Genomic DNA, 19,480 nt, shown 5'->3' with positions numbered 1-19,480 from the left:
ATAGTAAAACGTTCAACATCCACCACAAATCAAAGAGAGCTGTAGTAACAAAGTCGCAGCACTTAAGGTCTCAAACAACCGAAATAAAGTTTATGACTACGCAGCACCAACACTCCTAAGAGAAAGCCAGCCATTTTTTAGATTAAGGAAAGAGTTCTAGCCTTGATCATTCGCTCACAAGCGAACGACTACAGCCAAAAGAGTTACAAGAGTTCTGAGACTCTAGACCTCAAATGAGGGATTTCACAAATACAAGAGTAAAAAACAATAAAACAAAGAAAGAAATCTAGAAGACTGTTGGTGGAGAGTGCTTCCGGAACGGACGAACACTACAACAGTGAAGAAAGAGCGGACCAGTCGAAATGAATGACTCCAAGCCAGAAACGAGGCTTCGCTCAGCAAATTGGATTCTCTCTCTGTATTCAATGTGTTCCATCAATATACAGGGGTCGGGTATTTATAGGTGACGGTTCACCTACCACCCTCCGTTATTATACCGTAATGCCCCCTAACAACTATATTCCCGGAATATTCCCGGGGTACAACCGTATTTTTGCATCATTTGGTAAATTACATCCGAGCCTCTTCTGCCCATTGGGCCCATTACAGCCCATTGGGCCCATTACAAGATTCCCTTCGCGGCTTTCGAAACGCTTAGTCTCCGACGCCTTCCCTTCTGGTCTTCGACTTCGCAGTCGGCGTCCTGGTCTTCTCCCTAGGCGCCCTGGTCTTCGACTCTCTTCGATTCTCTTCGTCTTCGCCTGTGGCGAACCGGTCTTCGCCGTAGGCGCCTCGGTCTTCGTCACTCTTCGCTTCTCTTTGTCTTCGCCTGTGGTGAACCGGTCTTCGCCGTAAGCGCCTCGATCTTCGTCACTCTTCTCTTCTCTTCGTCTTCGCCTGTGGCGAATCGGTTTTCGCCGTAGGCGCCTCAGTCTTCGCCCGAAGGTTGAAGCCCTTTGACTGCTCGGCTTGTCGAGCTGGGAGGAGACCTTGTCATTGCATTCAAATTGCGCGCGGGCCTTCGGTCGTTGGCCGAAGGTGGCGCCCCCAACAGTAGCCCCTCGGAGTTGTTGCCCATCCTTGGAGGGGCGATGACTTCAACTTCTTCTCCCGAAGCGCCACCCTTCAGGCCTCGACCGATCGCTTCGCAGTCCGTCGAAGCCTGAGTCTTTTCAGTTCACCTGCTAAGCAACGGACCAGACATCGAGGCGTATTAGTAAATGCATTAAAGAGTTAATCAAAATTAATTTGACTTTTTTCTTTGACGCGTCGCACGAGGCTTCCGGTGCGAAATCCCGACATTGCCCTTCCCCGCGTGATCCCTCCGCGAAAGTTTTGGAGGGGTAAAACAGATTTTTCACGTCCCCCCTCCTATATATAAGTTGGGGTGCTCGGGCGAGGGATGGTACGCTTTCTTTGCTTTCCGGCGCCGAACTCTCTTGGTTCACTCTGCTTTTGTGCCTCTTCGTCTTAGTTTTAGCTCCTCTCCCATCGTTTGCGCCACGGCGAACTCGCTTGGTCCTGCGATGGCTCCGAAGAAGAGCAAGTTCCCGCCTACCACCTTCTTCGGTCCGACAAAGATGACTCTGGCGATGCTTGGAGAAATGGAGAACCAAGGGGTACTGACTCCTGGCCTTGGACGTGTTCCACCGGAGACGGACACCTACGCGAAGCCAAGAGAAGAAGAAGTGGTCGTCTTCAAGGACTTCTTCTCCGCTAGGCTTCGCTTCCCCCTCGATCCCACTATCGTCGACATCTTCGCCCGGTACGGCGTCTTCCTACACCACATGACCCCGAACTCTTTCGCCCGCATCAACCTTTTCATGTGGTTGTCGAAGACCTGCCACCTCGCCCCGACTCCGGAGAACTTCACTCGGGTGATGCGGGTGCACTACCAGCTGAAGAGCATCTCCGTTCGTGGCTCTGACGGTATCTCAACGGAGATGGAGCCCCAGTACGGGTGCTACACCTTCGCATTTCAACATACTGTTCCTAGCCCCGTCGGGGCGTCGAAGAATAAGTGGCCGGGGGACTGGTCTTCATTCTGATTTTACCACAAGGTTCCCCTCGACCCGGACACAAAGTGCCACCCTTTGGTTGTTCAGAAGCTTGGAAATTTGGGCGACACCCCGAAGATGGACGTGGCTCGCATCCCTGCGAACAAAGCCTTCATGACCGTCCTTCGTGAGGTGTCGAAAGTGCTCAGCATGCGTGACATAACAGAAGAGTTCATCGCATGCGGGTGCTTCCCCCTCAGAGAGGGCTGGACCATTTCCTCCTGGGCTCCTTCGGAGAGGGAAGTTTATGGGCTTCCGATGCCCAACTTTAGCGAAGTCTTCGGACTTCGAAAAGAACATAAGTTTTTTTTTGTTTTTTTTTTTTGCGAGGACAATAAGAACTTTTGTCTTCGTTTTCAGAAATAGATGTAGCGGAGGTGGAGACCCGCGCTGACGAGATGCTTGGACCAGTGTCCGGCAATGAATATGACTTGCTTCTGTCCAAACTTGCCGGCGCGCGAGGCAAGCGGGTGTTTTCCTTCTTCGGCATTGAAGCCCCTCAGCGTGCTGCCGAAACTCTTCTCGCTGTTCAGAAAGCAGGGGGGAAAAGCTGGAGGCACCGGTGGCGTCACTGCCACACTTGAGAAGAAAAAACGGAAAAAGGGGGGCTCTGGCCCTGGTGGAGCGAAACGCTCGAAGCTTCTAGAGTTCCTAACTTCCTCGCCCCTTCGCAGCGCTGGGGAGTCCGAAGACAACGGGGGAAACAAAAATCCCGTCACCGCTTCTTCGCCTCCCATTATCGCTCGTCCTATCGCTGCCGCCGCTCCACCGCCAAAGCCCTCATTGGCTTTAGAGTACAGCGCCATGGAGCCAGACGGCGATGACAAACTCGTCCAGGAGATCCAATCTATCCTGGCGACCATGGAGCCCCATGCTAAAAACTCAGCCGCAGCCCCTTCGTCTTCGAATTCGTCATCGACGTCTTCGGATTTGTCGTCGTCGTCAAGTGGCGAGGACGTGGAGAGGTCCGGTCCTGGTCCTTAGGGACATGCCACTGCCCCCGAGACGGCCCCGACCGTCGCTGTCGGCGAGGGCGGCCGGGTTCCTACCGCCGGGTCTTCCAGCCGAAGGCCCGCGATGTTCACCTCGACAAAGAGCAGCGGCTACCACGTAAGCACCTCCGACCCTATTGACGTGGCTGCCACTCTCGGTATGCCGGAGGCGAAGCTGATCGGGGACAACATCGTCGGCAGTCTTCGGTTTTCGAGCTGCGATCGGGAGAGGAGATTCCTCGCCGAAGCTGGCTCCTCCTTCGGCTTTCCCCTTATGGAGAAGCGCCTGATGTCCACCGGAGTGAGCCAAATTCTTGAAGACATCGAAGACCTCTCCTTAAAGGCCTTCGTCGCTTCGCGCTGCGCCTCCTGTCAACTCAGGATTGACAACGAACGAACTTCGCAGTTGGCGAGAATGGAGGAGCGTGTGGTAGCCCTGGAAAAGGAAAACACTGCTCTCGAGGAGGCACTCGTTGCTGCACGTGCTGAGGCGAAGAACCATGCCGAGGCAGCCGAGGCTGCTCGCGCGGGACGCACTTGCTGCTCGTGTTCGGAAACATTTGCCTTCGCTCACATGAGAGACAGTTCTGAGGTATTCTTTGCGTTGCCTCTTCGTCTCATGAACCGGTTCATTGGATCCTCCGGAGATGGCGTTGATGATGTTAACCATGCTGCCGGAGGGTCCGTCGCCTGCTCTTTCCGGTATCTGTCCTGGCTCGAGCTTCGGTGGTGGGGGTAAAGGCGTGGAGCTCCTTGACCATGTGTTGGCATACTGCGGAGCGGGTAGCATCGGCATCGACTGGTGCGAAGGTGGTGGCATGGATTGTTGTGAAGGCAATGACATTGGAGGTGTGTATGATGGGTTTTAGTTGTAAACTGGGTATGATACTGGCCAATTTGGTGTTGGGGTACAGGTGGTTTGTGGAAGAGGAACTGGATGCGGTGGTTGCGAAGTGTAATTTACTGGTTTTGCTGATTGTGCATTTTTGCGTTCGAGCTCTGCCTTCGTTTCAATTGCGGTTGGGCATTCATTGGTCCAATGACCTTGGTCCTTCCCATGGAAATAGAAAAATGGTGTTTTCCCCTTTGGCCCCCCTTTTCTCTTCGACCTTTCTGGTAGCGGTCTTCGCAATAGTATCTGTCTTCGCGGTTGGACCTGTCATCATGGCCGGGCCTGTCTTCGCGGCTAGATCTTTCTTCGCGGCTAGATCTGTCTTCGCAGCTAGATCTGTCTTCGCGGTGATCTCTGCCACCCTTGTTCTTGTGGTGCTTGGTTTCACGTGACTCCTCCTCGGAGACGCTATTGACAGTTTTTTGCTTCGACTGGTCGGAATGCCATGGCTTTTGGTGCGACCTCTCGCTATTCCTTGACTTCCTCTTCTCATTCATTTCTTCGAGCTTCTGCCTCTTCGCATGGTCTGATATGCAATATTCTTGCATTATCTCGAACAATTTGGTAACTGTCTTCGGCCTTCGTCGGGTTAAGTACTCCCCGCATGGGCCGAGGCTAATCCCATTGACTACTGAGTTGATAATGCTCTGGTCAGTGACGTCTGGCCCTCTTGCACGAAGCTTTATCAAGCTCTGAAGATACTCCTGTAAAGTCATGCTTCCTTGCTTCAAGTTATCGAAGTCGCATGATGTGACTTCGTCGGGCCTGACGGCTCGAAAACTTGAGCGCAACTGGGAACGAAGCTGGTTCCATGATAGAATGCTTCCTGGGGGTATGTTTGCATACCATCGCTGAGCCAGTCCTCGCAGCGCAAGGACAAGTGCCTTCGCCTTGCACGCTGTGCCTCCTCCGGCTGCCTCTATGGCGGCTTCGTATTTCAGGAGAAACTCTTCGGGGTCGGACTCACCATCAAACTGAGGCAGTACTGCTGGGTTGAGGCGATGAGGCCATTGTATCTCTTCCAACTCTTCGGACAATGGTGTTCTTCGTGGGTGGCCCCTTCGATAATACCCTTCCTCCTCTGGCTCAGACTGGTCAGAGATCTCTTCGACTGGTATAGTCCTTGTTCGGACCCTTGCGTTTCTTGGTGGGTTCGTTGCGACCGTGCCCTTCGGCAGTGGCTGCGGCGGCTGCAGTGCCTGCATTTTTTCGAGCATCAGTCGTTGTGCTCTGATCTTCTCTTGTAATGCCTTGCAGCGAAGATCTTCTTCTTGCAGCTTGTTGTACTGCTATTGCCTTTCTGCTTCAGTCAACATTATTTCCTTCCCCTTCGCCCTCGTGATGATTTGAGGCTCCGTAGATTCTTCTTGAAGAGCTTGTATCTTGGCTCTTCGCGCCTCTTCGAGGCGAGCATCAACCCTTCGCATTGCAGCGATGTCTTCGGCAGAGATGCCAAGGTCCAGCAGATCGACTTCGTGTTGACCTTCTGTGATGTCTTCGACGGTGATGTCTTCGTTGCCGGTTGCGGGCTCTTGTCCGGGGGCGGCTTCATCTTGCAGAGATGTCGTCGTTGTTGTCGTGTCTGTCGAAGTGGTAGTAGCATCTACCTTCTTCGCCACCATGTGGTGTGGCGTGGTGTGTCGAACCGACGGGTGGGCGCCAAACTGTTGGTGGAGAGTGCTTCCGGAACAGACGAACACTACAACAGTGAAGAAAGAGCGCACCAGTTGAAGTGAACGACTCCAAGCCAGAAACGAGGCTTCGCACAGCAAATTGGATTCTCTCTCTGTATTCAATGTGTTCCATCAATGTACAGGGGACGGGTATTTATAGGTGACGGTTCACCTACCACCCTCCGTTATTACACCGTAATGCCCCCTAACAACTATATTCCCAGAATATTCCCGGGGTACAACCGTATTTTTGCATCATTTGGTAAATTACATCCGAGCCTCTTCTGCCCATTGGGCCCATTAGAGCCCCTTGGGCCCATTACAAGATTCCCTTCACGGCTTTCGAAACGCTTACTCTCCGACGCCTTCCCTTCTGGTCTTCGACTTCGCAGTCGGCGTCCTGGTCTTCGCCCTAGGCGCCCTGGTCTTCTCCTCTCTTCGATTCTCTTCGTCTTCGCCTGTGGCGAACCGGTCTTCGCCGTAGACGCCTCGGTCTTCGTCACTCTTCGCTTCTCTTCGTCTTCGCCTGTGGCGAACCGGTCTTCGCCGTAGGCGCCTCGGTGTTTGTCACTCTTCGCTTCTCTTTGTCTTCGCCTGTGGCGAATCGGTTTTTGTCGTAGGCGACTCGGTCTTCGCCCGAAGCTTGAAGCCCTTTGACTGCTCGGCTTGCCGAGCCGGGAGGAGACCTTGTCGTTGCATTCAAATTGCGCACGGGCCTTCGGTCGATGGCCGAAGGTGGCGCCCCCAACAAAGACTAAGCTTCAATCTTCTTCTTCGTTCTCGCTTCATTCTTGCAACATTTTCACACGGTATCAATCCATCACATCACTCGCCTGTTTAGAAGCTTGTTGTCTAGATTATCCGTTGCTAGCCCTTTTCAATCCATATAGTTTGTACATGAGTGCCGAAACATTCCGCTTAAGCCGATCCCCACCGGGATAGTGTGCGAACTCCAAGGCGACGCCTCCAGGGAGGATACGACTCTTCACGCCGTCGCCCGCCTAGATCACCCAGGCAGAGTTTCCACCGGAGAATTCACAAGGTGAGGAGGTGGCACCTTCAACTACGCTTCCAACAAAGGTTGCGACACCCAGGAGTGTCGCCGTCGTCAGCTCCAACAGATGTTGGCCGAGGCTTTCGCCCAGGGCCGCCAAATTCACCCCTGCACATCACACCAGGCAGCGATCCGCACTGCGAAAATGGAGAAGCACGACGACCGCCATCCGCACACACCGAGGGGGGCAACAGCCCAGCGCCGCCGAGACCTCTCTAGTGAGCTCTGACGGTGGCGGCGTGACTAGGAACCAGCGGAGATGAAAGTACCGAGATGCTGTGCCACCGGCCACCCTACGGAAGCCATGCCGCAGGCCGCCGGGACCCCCCACGGGGAGCCATGCCAGTGCCGCCGCCACCGCCGTAGATGCCGCAGTTCCACGAACTCCGCGTCGCAGGCCACCGACTGCCGGCTGCCGGCCGTCAGGCCTGCCACAGCGCCGTGCCGCCGGCCGTCGGGCCCCGCCACGGAGGGCCTCACCAGGTGCAGGAAAGGGGCCGCCGGCAGGGAGGCATGGCCGTGGCACAGCAGGCCGCCGATGTCCCAGCCACGGGGAGCCACCACGCACCACAGCCGCCGCCCATGCTCCCGTCGCCGTCATCCACAAAACTCGATCTAGATCTAGGAGTGGAAGGGTCGGGGAGGGCGCACACAGTAGGGCAGAGATGGCCTCGCCGCTGCTGTCCTCGTGTCCGCACGGACTTCTGGCGGCACGCTCAAGCAGCGGCGTGGTCAGGAGGACGTGGCGGAGGGGACGGCGGGGTGCAGCGGCGGGATCCGCCCGAGCGGGCGACGCGGGGGCAGACATTTCGTCCGGATAACTTGTGTTATCAAGAGAAAGCCAGCCATTGGAGTGAAAGAACTGCAATGTTGAGGATTCAAGATGACCGACTGCTTGCACAAGTTCTTCACGATGGTCCTCATCACGCTGAAATTTTTACCACTGGCGTAGCCAATGAGTTCCCCAGAAGAGGACCTGCAAAAAAGTTTTTGGTCTGCATTTGTCAAAATTTCGTCCGGATAACTTGTGTTATCAAGAGAAAGCCAGCCATTGGAGTGAAAGAACTGCAATGCTGAGGATTCAAGATGACCGACTGCTTGCACAAGTTCTTCACGATGGTCCTCATCACGCTGAAATTTTTACCACTGGCGTAGCCAATGAGTTCCCCAGAAGAGGACCTGCAAAAAAGTTTTTGGTCTGCATTTGTCAAAAACTACTTTGTTTCTAGTTATCCACATTGCCCAACAAAGAGCGGATGCTGTAGATAAAAGCAATGTATTGTGTTTACTGGTTCCCATTTTAGACCAAATGTCAAACAAATACGCCATATCTACAGGTGGAGCAATACCAAAAAGAATATGTACAGAGCGCCAAAGAAATTTAGCATAGGTGCAGTCAAAAAACAAGTGTTGTATGGTTTCGGGTAGATGACAAAAAGCACACTTCTTATCACCCTTCCAATTTCACTCTAACTCCATTGCTTATTAACGCAGCATAAAAAGATCTCACTAAAAATTGGCCAGATGAATGCAAAGTCCACACAAAAACATCTCTTCCCGCTTGTAAGTTTACATCATGCAAAGAAGATACAATTTGGTTCCAACTCCTCATATTAACCTGGGTGCCGTTAAGCATCAAGATCAGTGGCGGATCCAGGATAATACCTTTTACATAACCCAAATACCCAATAACCCAACTCGAGGAAATTTTCAAGAATATTGCCGCAAACAAATTCTGACTTCCACGCCCTACGCCCCTACCTATCTGCCACTATAAGTACGGATCCTAAGTCCGTCCGTCCATTTCACTACTCCACCGCGCAATCAACAGTTCAACACAGAGATGATCCACACACAGATCGAGCAAAATGGCATCCGTCCTGCGCCTCCTCGCCGTCCTACTCGCCGCGGCAGCCGCGGACGCCATGAGCATCGTGGTCACCAACAAGTGCGCGTACACGGTGTGGCCGCGGTGCTGCCAGGCGGCAGCTAGGAGCTCAACACCGGGGACTCGTGGTTCATCGACATGCTGGCGGGGATGCAGAACGGCCACGTGTGCGGCCGCACGGGGTGCGGCTTCATCATCAACGGCACGCTGGGGCAGTGTCAGACCACTAGTACAGAAATGGTCTTTGATCTTTAACAATAGTCCCTGCTGCTGTTGGGCCTGGAATTAATGAAGTCTGAAAGCGTAATAGGAATTGGGGAATACGCGATGTATTACTCAAGAACCAATGTTGTGTACATATAGGCACGATGGGGAGCCGGGAGTGGCAGGCCCATGTCATATTTACAATCTAACACTCCCCCGCAGTCGGAATTGGAGCACCGCGAACATTAAGACTGGATCTAAACTCCACAAAGACTGATGTCGGAAGGCGCTTGGTGAAGATGTCGGCGTTTTGAGATGTCGTGAGGACATGAATGACTCGAACATCTTCAAGGGCGACGCAGTCACGAACGAAGTTTAAATCAATCTCCACATGCTTGGTCCGCTGGTGCTGGACGGGGTTGGTGGACAAATAAGCGGCACTGACCAATAGAATTGCTAACAATTTTTCACCTAATCCCATAGGATGGACAAGTTTATGATTTCAAATCTGGAATACATCAATAGTGTGAAAAATTATCTTATACGCAACATCTTGTACTGGAATGATTGTATGCATAATACAATCAAAATGAGACTTATCTCATTACCCATATGCCATATCCAATATTGTTTTTTTTGTGTTTCCAAATGAAAACAAATTTGGTAAGACATGAGTCAAATTAGGACATAGTTAAAATATCCTCAATTGTTAACTCATATCCATGGGAAGAATGATAGTGGTAGAACAAACCAAACTATCATTGCATCGCATCAACAATGGCCAAAAATATTCCCTCTTCTTGTCATAAGAACCAAGAACATTTTGCTTCCCCAATTATAGAGTTTGTGGTAAAAAAAAATGTCGACTAGGCACAAACCATTCCCACATTGGAATGATTCTCGGACGATCTATATTTACATATGACAAGAATTCAATGAAATTCTCATCTAATATATAGAAATCCATAAATATTATCAAGTATCAAATTCATCAATATGATACCTACAATATTCATGCATTGACAATAAGTATAACAACATCTTTGATGTATAACGAACAACCCCTAATTGAGGTTCATGAAATTCTTCCTTTAGTCAATGGGATAAAACCAATGCTATTGTCCATTATCCATGTGAGATAATGATACCATCTAGATCGAGTTCATCAAACTCCTCTGAAGTCAATATCCACAACATGGGACAGACCATTGATTTAATTAATTTACACCTAAGGTAAATTTAAAAATCACTATGATGATGCTGTAATCTCCAATGCAAAATTTAGGGGGATCCATATCTTCTCGTTGTTTTGAATAGTTGGAGGTAGTCAACAAAATTTTAAACCTCACAACAATTAGAGGTAGTCATTAGATGTGTAGACCTCACAGACAATCATTATTAATATGGTACACATATAGTAGATAATCTCTATGTCCGAAACAAAAAGTAGATCTCTCAGTAGTATGCAAATAAATTACTGCTATAGGCACGGTCTCTGGGCTGATATATTCACATGAATATACCGCAGCCAGTGCCTAAGTCTCTTCTACCTGTGTGTAACCTTTAATAATGAATGATGGTAGTCACCATAAAAGTGTACCATTTGTATATTTCCAAAACACTTATTTGGGAGAACACAATGTAGGTAATCATCAAGGTTAAATAAATATGATGTAGACCTCTTAACAATGGGCGAATAATCGCTGCCATAGGCACGGTGTTTGGGCAGAATAATTCAATATGAATTAAGTGCAGCCAATGTCTAGGACTCCATTACTTGTGTTAGGATCCCAAATGTATCCAAGATATGGATATAACAATTTTGCATAATCCATCATTAATTAAGAAATTCTTAATTAAGAGGAGCAATCTTTGTTACAATGCTATTTATGGAAAAAATGCCAAATTAACAAGGTTAACAAAGTACTCTAACATATTAATATTGTTTAAGTCAGAGACTAAAATAGAAAATTTACTAAGCACATAGTGCTATAGTTGGGTAGGGGCATAATTTGCGCAAATCCTGTAGGGATCAAAGCAAAAATTCACTTTTTATGTTAGCCTTGCTAGCAAAACTAGTTTGGTTGCCATTTTGGCTTTCTAGACTTGGCCAATATTATCCTAAATAGAGCCATCATTAATTAAACATCACTTAATAGAGGATTCGATTTTATTGTAATTAAAAATAATTGCCAACCAAAAAATCGATAAACTATTTGTGTTTAGATATACAATTTTCTTGTCTCGAAAGCAAACAATGCATTGGAGTAAAAACTCTACTATATAAATACTGTTAGAGTCCATGACTAAAACAGAAAATATATATAAATAGTGAAAATCTCCGTAATATAATGTATTATGATGCAATTTCTAAAGACTCATAGAAACTATCTATTTACTCTAGATAAATAATTTGTATCATAAGTCATTTAAACACAAGGTCTAAAATAAGCATTTATATCATTAATTATAAATGCAATATATTGCAGTGTTGTATCTAGTGTAGGGGTTAAAATAGAATAATCTAGGGCCGTAAATATAAATATGAAGAACTAGATATCTCAGACATGCAAATAAACATAAGTTTGGGGACCTTATTGTGAAATTGCATGAGAGAATGGGGGTGCTCGGCTTGGCTTGTTGGCCCGGTCAGGCATGACGGCCTGTAATTGGACAGGCGGCCCATGTGGCTCGGTTGGGCATGGCCTTGTTGGCCTGTATACGGGCAGGAAGGGAGGGCGGTTAGGGAAATCGCCTCCATCCTGTGAATTGGTGCTTTTGCCCCTCCCGTGCCAAACGCCGCAGGCCCCTTGGTCCCCTGCGCAATGCGCCGCTGCCATGCGCCGTTCCCCCCATGGGGCGCCGCCCCCTTCTTGCTCGAGTGCCGCCGCTGTGCCTTGCCGCCACGGCCGCCGCCTGTTTCACCGTTGTGCCGCTCGCCGACGCTACAGCGCCGCGCCAGCGTCGCTCCCGGCCATCGTCTCCCCTACTCCTCCCATGCGCCGCCACTGCTGCCTCGTCCCGCTGTGCGCCGGCTGTTCCTTGGCCGGCGCTTGGATGTGGTCCGCCGCCATGCCGGGTTGCGCCACCGGCGCTCGGGTGCGCCGCTGTCGTCTCCGAGCTCAGCATTGCAATGCTGCTTCCCCATCTCCCCCGACTTGTCTTGCGCCGGATCCACCCCCATCCACCGGTCAAGGACCGGTCGTCGTCAGCGAGCGCCATCCGCCGCCGTTCGCCATGCCTCGCTAGATGCGGACGCCGGCGAGGCCGTTTCCTAGGCCTCCGGCGGTGTGGCCGAGGAGGGCCTGCCCACAATGAAGAAGGGCGGCACACCCTGGAGGCGTCGCGGGTTGGGCGCTGCCGAGGGCGGCGCCACCGTTGGCGGTGAAGGCGCTGGCGGCGCTGGTGCAGGGGTTCCTCGTCGACGGCGAGGAATTGGATGGTGAGGCATCCATTGCCGGCGGTCGCCTAGCAGAAATTTTCCTGAGTAAAGCAATGCAAGTCAGTAGGATCCATGCTTACTTGTCGAAGGTTAGGCCTCATTTCTCTTGTCTTCGCGAGAGTTCTCGTTGCCTAGAGAGCGAGTTCGGCCCCTGTTCTTGTTTCTTTTTTGCGCTCAGTGTTGAGTCTAGCGTGTCTGATAACATGTTAAGAGTAGAATTGAGAGAATGAATGATTGATTCTCATTGATGAGATTGATATTATTCAGTACCCGAGCCAACCTACAGCCCACGTCCGAGTCCCGGACTCCCGGGCGCCAGCACCCCACGTCGACCGCTTCTCCGTGCGGTTCCGGTTTTTTTATTCTTTCCTGCGCTGCGCTAGACCGCTACTATGTGCGGTTCCGTTTCTTTTTTTTTCCAGCGTGCAGGATGAGACTTCTCTGTGCGGTTCCCCTTTTTTTTTCCCAGCGTTCAGGATGTGATTTAGCTAAGCAGATGCTTTCACGGGCACGTGTGACGAACTGACGATTATATAGCTCAGGGCTCAGCGATTCAGTTGATGCTTTTTTTAGTACTAATGTTTAAGTGTGGCTGCCTCTTTAACTATTTCCTAATTCATATGTCTGCTCGTACACCGTACACGGATGAACAGGTAAACAATGAAAAAAAAAGGCTGGCCCATGGGAAACCTTATCTTATAATTAGTGTATAATTTACATATCTCGGACCAACTATCTAAATTGTGAATGATTGGCACACAATTGAAGCAAATAAGCTACTTGCGCCATCTGAAGGGTTAGGAAGCAGGTTCATATTACAGTCATACAAATGGATGTCTCCAAAGACATGGACAATTATGCTAACATGAATTTTCTAGTCCCTTGAGGTATTTCAGCCTTCACCGTCATCTAACAGCTTGTTTCGATGTCTTCCACAATGCAAACAAAACTCAAACTTGTTTTGACCAATCTGCTCAAATGTTACCTTGGAGCTGCAGGAAGATGGAAATAGTTCAGAATGCATGTATAATAGATAGATAATGATTCGGCTGAACGGTCACTCGTCCAATATGAGCATACAACAGCATGTTCAATCCATGTAGATTAATAATATCTTGGGCAGTAGCCACCAAATATACTAGTCATTTACAGCTTGGTAATATGTTGAAATTTACTATACAGCAGCAAAGTCCTGAACATACCTAAGTAAACAGCTACGATCAATACAAAGGAAAGCACATTCTTTCTCCATATGGCACATACAGAAAATCAATTCTGAATGAGATTTCCAACAATATAACGACTGTCCTAGCTGAAGAAATATTCCTTCACTAGCCACATAAAAACAATAAATCCAATTACTACACATTTTATCTACAGACTAAAGACATGTTTAATATAAAGCGACTAAAAGTGTAAATCGATTAAACAGGTTAGCGTGTCTTTTTCCAATAAACAATCAACATATCTTAAAGTAACCAACCAACAAGAGAAGGTTGCTTACCTCTTATGCCAACAGCTGAGCTTCCCAAGGAGCATCATGCTGAAGATGCTCTCATGGAAAGGGTCTTTGATTGCATACTATCAGTTAATTGCATACTGCATACCCTTGTCTAAAAGGAACGATTTCTTTAGAGGTTACGAATTAATTCTGAAATGCAAATTAACCCACATCTAACTCATGCTTTTCTGTGCCTCCGTCGATGTATTTTTTTGTTTAGTTCTATAATTCAGAATCATATAAAGATCTAACAATCCTGAATACAGATGAGAGGAGCATGGTGCACGTCTCATTTGAATCCACAAGAGAGGGACACTACGGATTCAATGGAGCCTTTCAGAGAATGAAATTCAGGAAATGAAGTCCCATTTGAGTACACATACATCGCGTTTTTGCTCTCATTGCTGACCTTCACGATGGAGGGAGTAGAGAACTAAATACACCATCTTGGGATGATGCACAGATACAAAAACATCGCTACCGTCAAATGAGTAATGAATACAAAATCATGGTGGAATTGTCAGCAATCTATACTTATAACGCTGATTCAAGCTAACAAATGGAGGGTTGGGCTGGATTAATATGGGAGGATTCTAATACAATAGCTATTGAAAAGAAATGATTAGCGCCTTCAATTAGGAATCAAGCTTTTCTGTGCCTCCATCAGCCTACTTATAGATTAGCACATCAAATTTGGAATTTGCAAAAAATGATTGTTAAGAAGGAAAAAAATCGGCACAGTATAATCGGTACAAACTACACCAACATGAGGCAGAGCATGCAGAAGGCTTGGTTACGTCAAGATCACAATTCAATGCTCAGTTGCTATTGTCAGAAGTATCCAGGACATGAGATTTACCCAAAACAAGGTACAGTTTTTTTCAACAAACAAGATACAGTTCATTTCAAAAAAAGAATAGAGTTCACCTCTGGTACCTAGCCAATCTGACCGAGGAACACATGGCACCTGGATAAAAGGAAGCATATATATATATATCCGAAGACATTCCCAGCGACCTACCTACTCCCCGATGATAGATATCCACACCATGGTACCAGCACCAGCAATGAGCCTGATTAACACATGAGATCAATTAAAACCACATTAAGCCAGCATTTTTTTGAAACATTAAGCCATCAGATAATATAGCTAGTCATGAATTATTAGTTCCACAGGTCCAACACAAAATAGGAACTAAACCTAAAGTTCAATATAATTTAAAAGAGATAATGTTAGGATTTCAGGAAAATAACAAAAGGCTAGTTCATTTAGCGAATAATGTAATTGACAATCTGATCATTGCAACCCTTTATTGAAAAAAGTAAACTAAAAATTACTCTATACAAAAAATAATCCTAGGTAGACATCAGTTTGCAGAACACATCTCTCATAAGAGCCGAAATAAAATGAATGGGAACTGAAGAACAAACACAATGGGATGCCAAAATGAATTAGCAGACAAGAATTTGCAAAACCATCTGAACGTTTTGCAGGAAAGATGGTCCTAGGGATCAGCACCTTGACAAAAGGTGCTCTACAGACTACAGGCTTATTCAGGTCTGAGGTTGAGTGCTTCACTGTGCAATGTCAAGGACTCAAGCGTGTTCAATGGAGCATCTCAAAGAGAAGTTCAGGAACGTAAGCTCACATATGAGCACATACGCATCTCATTCTTGCTCTTGTAGCTGATCTTCACAATGGACAGAGAAGACAACAGCAGCCAGCACTTAGGATGGTGTACAGCAGATGCACATGGGTAATCAAGGCTAATTGACTGAAAGCACCAACAGGCATGCCCCTACTTGACTTCTTTGTCCAACCTCTAAACCATTATCACAAATCATCGCCACCAACAAGGGCAATCTACCTATCAAAAAAAAAAACAAGGGCAATCTAGCAACAGCAGGGGAAAACAAATGAACTTGAGAAAAGAGGGGCACCGACATCAGTGAAGACTCATCTGTAGAAATGTGCAGCTCCAGTGAGGGAACAGCAAGCTGCCGTGTGGCCGTCCAACACTCGTGTGGCCATCGTCGCTGATCCTGACACACATGTTCAGAGGGCGCTTCAGAGGCTGTGCTTGATTTAGAGTAAGCAGAGGTTGGGGGATTCATGGCTGATCGTTTGCCATCATGTATCAAGTAAAAAAATAATAGTGGAAGACAAAGCACCGAGTGGCAGCCGATTTAATTATAAGCAACCAGCAGCAACAAAGCCACTGCATAATCATCTCCATGAAGAAATGAATCTCACTGACAATGGAAACAATTGAGGAAACAAAACCGATATGGTGTTAAATCTTACCATATACATGGGATCTGAATTTCCTTTCCAACGTAACCCATGTGGTCACAAAAGATTTCACCAAAATTTACAGCCTGAACAAAATTGCAAACCCGAAATTAAGTTATGAACAACTCAATTAATCCATGAATACTTAAATAACTAGCTGCCGTGCCTAGAAAAAAGAAGCAAACTAATTCGATTCAGAAAAGATTGATATGAAGAGGAATGGATCAGTGGCTGTGGGGATTCGAGGACAGAGGGTGAATCGGAGGAATTGAGCAATTTAGTGCACGAGATCTTTGATTTGTAGAGGATACAGATAGTTGTTCAATCTTGGTCAATGTGAGACCGATGTATTACAGGAAAGAACAGGGGAAGGGGAATGAGCAGTTCATCGATCTCACTATTGCCTCCAATGAAAAACAACCGATGAGGAAGAGACCTTAGCATGGAGCTGAGGGATCTGTCCTCACCCATCTGTGCTGTTCGACCTGCTTGATATTGATGTTCCTTCTTGTACACACGGGAATTAAAAAGAGCTATTACCTACACAAGCCTCTATGGAAAATCAGGGAGAAGCACAGGGAATCGGATGGAGGAGGGGGTGGGTGGCGAGGAAACCTCGGAAGAAATCGACAGCTTCTGGTGACGATTACGAGCCGAGCTGCCACAGTGAATCTTGCCTCTTGAGCCAGTCGGCGCCGTGCGGATGAAGCTTCAGCGGAGCGGAAGGCAGGGGCCAATGGGTGAGGTCCCACGCGTTAGGTGGATCGGGTCGCAGGACTCCAGCCGGCGGTCAACGGCAACGGCAGTGGCGGCACTACGGCAGGTACTGACCTGGGGCGACGACGACGAGAGCGGAGCGACCTCGCGGAGCTCTGAACGGACAACGGCGAGCCAATGGATGACTTCCCGCTCATTATGTGGATCGGGTCGCAACTCGGGCCAGCGGTCGGCGGCAACAGCGGCGGCAGCACTGACCTGGGGCCGACGGCGTCGGGAAACGGATCGCGAGCTGGGGGAAAGAAAACCGCTTGTGCGCCACCGGGTGGGAAGGGGGGTGGAGTGGTGGGAGGTGTTACCGCAGAGGGGGAAACCGGGACAGCTTGCCGTCACGGCGCGGGAGCAGCCAGGGCGAGCAGCCGGACGGCGCCGCGCCTAGACCATCCGCGCGCCGCCGTGCTCCTTGCGTCCGCGTGCCGCTCGCTGCCCCGGCGCCAAGCCGCCAGGACCCGCATCGCGCCGCCGTGCCGCAGCTCGTTGAGGTGGTCATCCTCGTCGGGGCGGTACGGGAGCCGGCGGCGCAGTGCCTCGCCGGGACGACACGAGGGTCGAGGATGCCAAGACGTGTCGGGATGAGGATGTTACGACGATGGGATTGGGGCGCGTCCGGGGGAGAAGGCGACGGCGCGCGTCTGGGCGTCCGGCGGCGGCGGCAGGGGTCCGCCGTCGTGGGTTCCGGCGGAGGAGGCGACGGCGCGCGTCTAGGGGGCGGCGGGGTCCGATCGGTAGTTGCTTCGGGCGCAGGGGGGAGCTGGGCGTCGTGGGTTCCGGAGGAGAAGGTGGTGGGGGCGAGTCAGACCGGGGCGGACCGGGGCAAGAAAAAACGGGAGCGGCGGAACGGATCGGGTGCACAAGAGCCTCGGGTATGGAATAGGTTATTCCATACATATTCCATGTCCAGAGAATCAAATAGACCTACTATATATACGAGTGCAGTGCGCGCGCCATCGCGAGTGTAAAATTTTTCTTTGATTCCGTGTGGCAATATATTTTCATTAGCATTTGCCTAAATTCATGTGGTACAGTGCGCGCGCCATCGCGCCTTGGCCAGCGGTGGATGCATATGCGCGGCGTCTCGCGCGTCTCGCGTGCGTCTGGAACGCGCAGCGAGCGGATGGAGAACCTGGGTGACGGGCGCGGCGGACCAGGATGGTCGGAGTGACGGTGGCGCGACGCCCCGTAGTGGAGGGTCTGCGCGGCGGCGGCTTGGGGCTGAGGGCCTCCGCGGTGACGGTGGCCCGGGGCAGAGCACCTCCGCGGTGGCAGTGGCCCGGGGCGGAGGACCTCCGCGACGGTGGTGGGGTGAGGTGGTCCGAGCATCGCGAAGGAGGCGGGAGCCGCAGCGCTATCCTCGCCTGAACCCGCGCATGGCGGACGCCATCGCTGCACCAGGATGCGGCCCCGCACCGCACCGCATTGCCGCCTCGCGCGAGGGCCTCGGCCGGGTCGGCTGGCGACGCGGCGCTCAGTCTCGCCCCGCGCGGCTCCTCGGCGGCCGACGCCGCAGCTGCCACCTCTGCCCCGCGCGTGCCCCTGTGCGTCGCGCCACCCCGCCGTTGACGGCTCCAGGTCTTGTGCTTGTCCGTGGCAGCGGGCCGCCCGTGCGCCGCATCTCTGGGCGCCGCTCGCGCCACGGCGGCCATGCGGCTGGCCCGTGGCGCGGCAACCCGTTCTGCCCAGATCCCGGCGCCTCCCCATCCACCTCCGGCGGCGCCCCAGCCCCTCCCTCTCCTCCACCCGGCTCGGCGTGGTGCGTGCGGTGGAGCAGAGCTGCTCGCGGCGCGGCGGCGCGCTATTGGAGGCAGAGCAGAGCAGCTCGCGGCGCGGCGGCGAGCCAGAAGCGACGGCTAGTAGGGGCTCGCGGCGCATGGGAGCCAGCGGCACGTGCGGGGCGCGGGCAGCCAGGAGCAGCAGCGGCGAGCGGCGCGCAGGAGCGGCGAGGTGGAACGTGGCAGCAGCGTGCGCGGCAGCGGGAGCAGCGGGCGGCGTGGGTTCCGGACGGGAACGGAGCGGGAACGGGTGGCCAGCGACGCAGCTGGGCGCAAGGGCGGGCTAGGGACCCAGCCGCGCTGCGCACGCACGTGGGAGCGCGCGGTCCAGGAGCGCACAGCCAGCTAGCCAGGGGCGGAGCAGGCCACCAGCAGAGGAGTAGCCACGGCAGCTCGCCCGTGGCAGGAGGAGGAGGTGTAGCGGTAGTTCTGCTCGCGGCTGGGAGGAGGGTAACCAGCGACGCCGCCTCGCGGGGAGCACCCCAAGGGATGCGGCGGCAACGGACGAATGGACGCGGAGATGGAGCAAGGAAGGAGACGGACTTGACCTTATCCAAGAGGGCGGACAACCGACGTGGGGGGCAGCTGAGCTGGAGGCACTAGAACGTTCGAGTTTAGGATCTCGCTACGGCAGCCGGCTCCATAGTTTGCCCCACGAGAACGGTTTCCTGGGAAGCAAATCGCTGCCGCTTATGCTGAGATGGACGACATTGATTTTTTTCGTCGACGTGGCGCAAACCAAGAAACCCGTCTTCCGTCGCCGCTTGCGCCCTCAATCCAGGAGTGGACGCCACAGCTGCCGCTCGGTCCGAGCTCCGGTCCCGGCTGCCCTTCACCGCCGTCCACCGCATGGTCCATCGGCCACAGCACCTCCACGGCAGCTCCCCGTCGACACTCGACGCTCGTGTACCTGCAATCTAAAGACCAAGCGCATGATC

General features: G+C 51.2%; 2 long non-coding RNA genes across 2 annotated transcripts; both read right to left on the bottom strand.

Annotated features, from left to right (window-relative positions):
- Positions 1–12,866: 12,866 nt before the first annotated feature.
- Positions 12,867–13,777, bottom strand: LOC120646115. Its single transcript, XR_005664282.1, has 2 exons — positions 13,707–13,777; positions 12,867–13,194 (listed from the first exon to the last, which is right to left on the bottom strand). It is a non-coding gene; the product is annotated as an uncharacterized LOC120646115 (long non-coding RNA).
- Positions 13,778–15,333: 1,556 nt separating this feature from the next.
- LOC120643700 lies at positions 15,334–17,150 on the bottom strand. The gene is made up of 2 exons (XR_005663133.1): positions 16,009–17,150; positions 15,334–15,746 (listed from the first exon to the last, which is right to left on the bottom strand). It is a non-coding gene; the product is annotated as an uncharacterized LOC120643700 (long non-coding RNA).
- Between the last annotated feature and the right edge of the window lie 2,330 nt (positions 17,151–19,480).

This window comes from Panicum virgatum, chromosome 8K, assembly GCF_016808335.1.
Source record: "Panicum virgatum strain AP13 chromosome 8K, P.virgatum_v5, whole genome shotgun sequence".
NCBI lineage: Eukaryota > Viridiplantae > Streptophyta > Magnoliopsida > Poales > Poaceae > Panicum > Panicum virgatum.
This window is presented reverse-complemented; position numbering and strand designations above follow the sequence as displayed.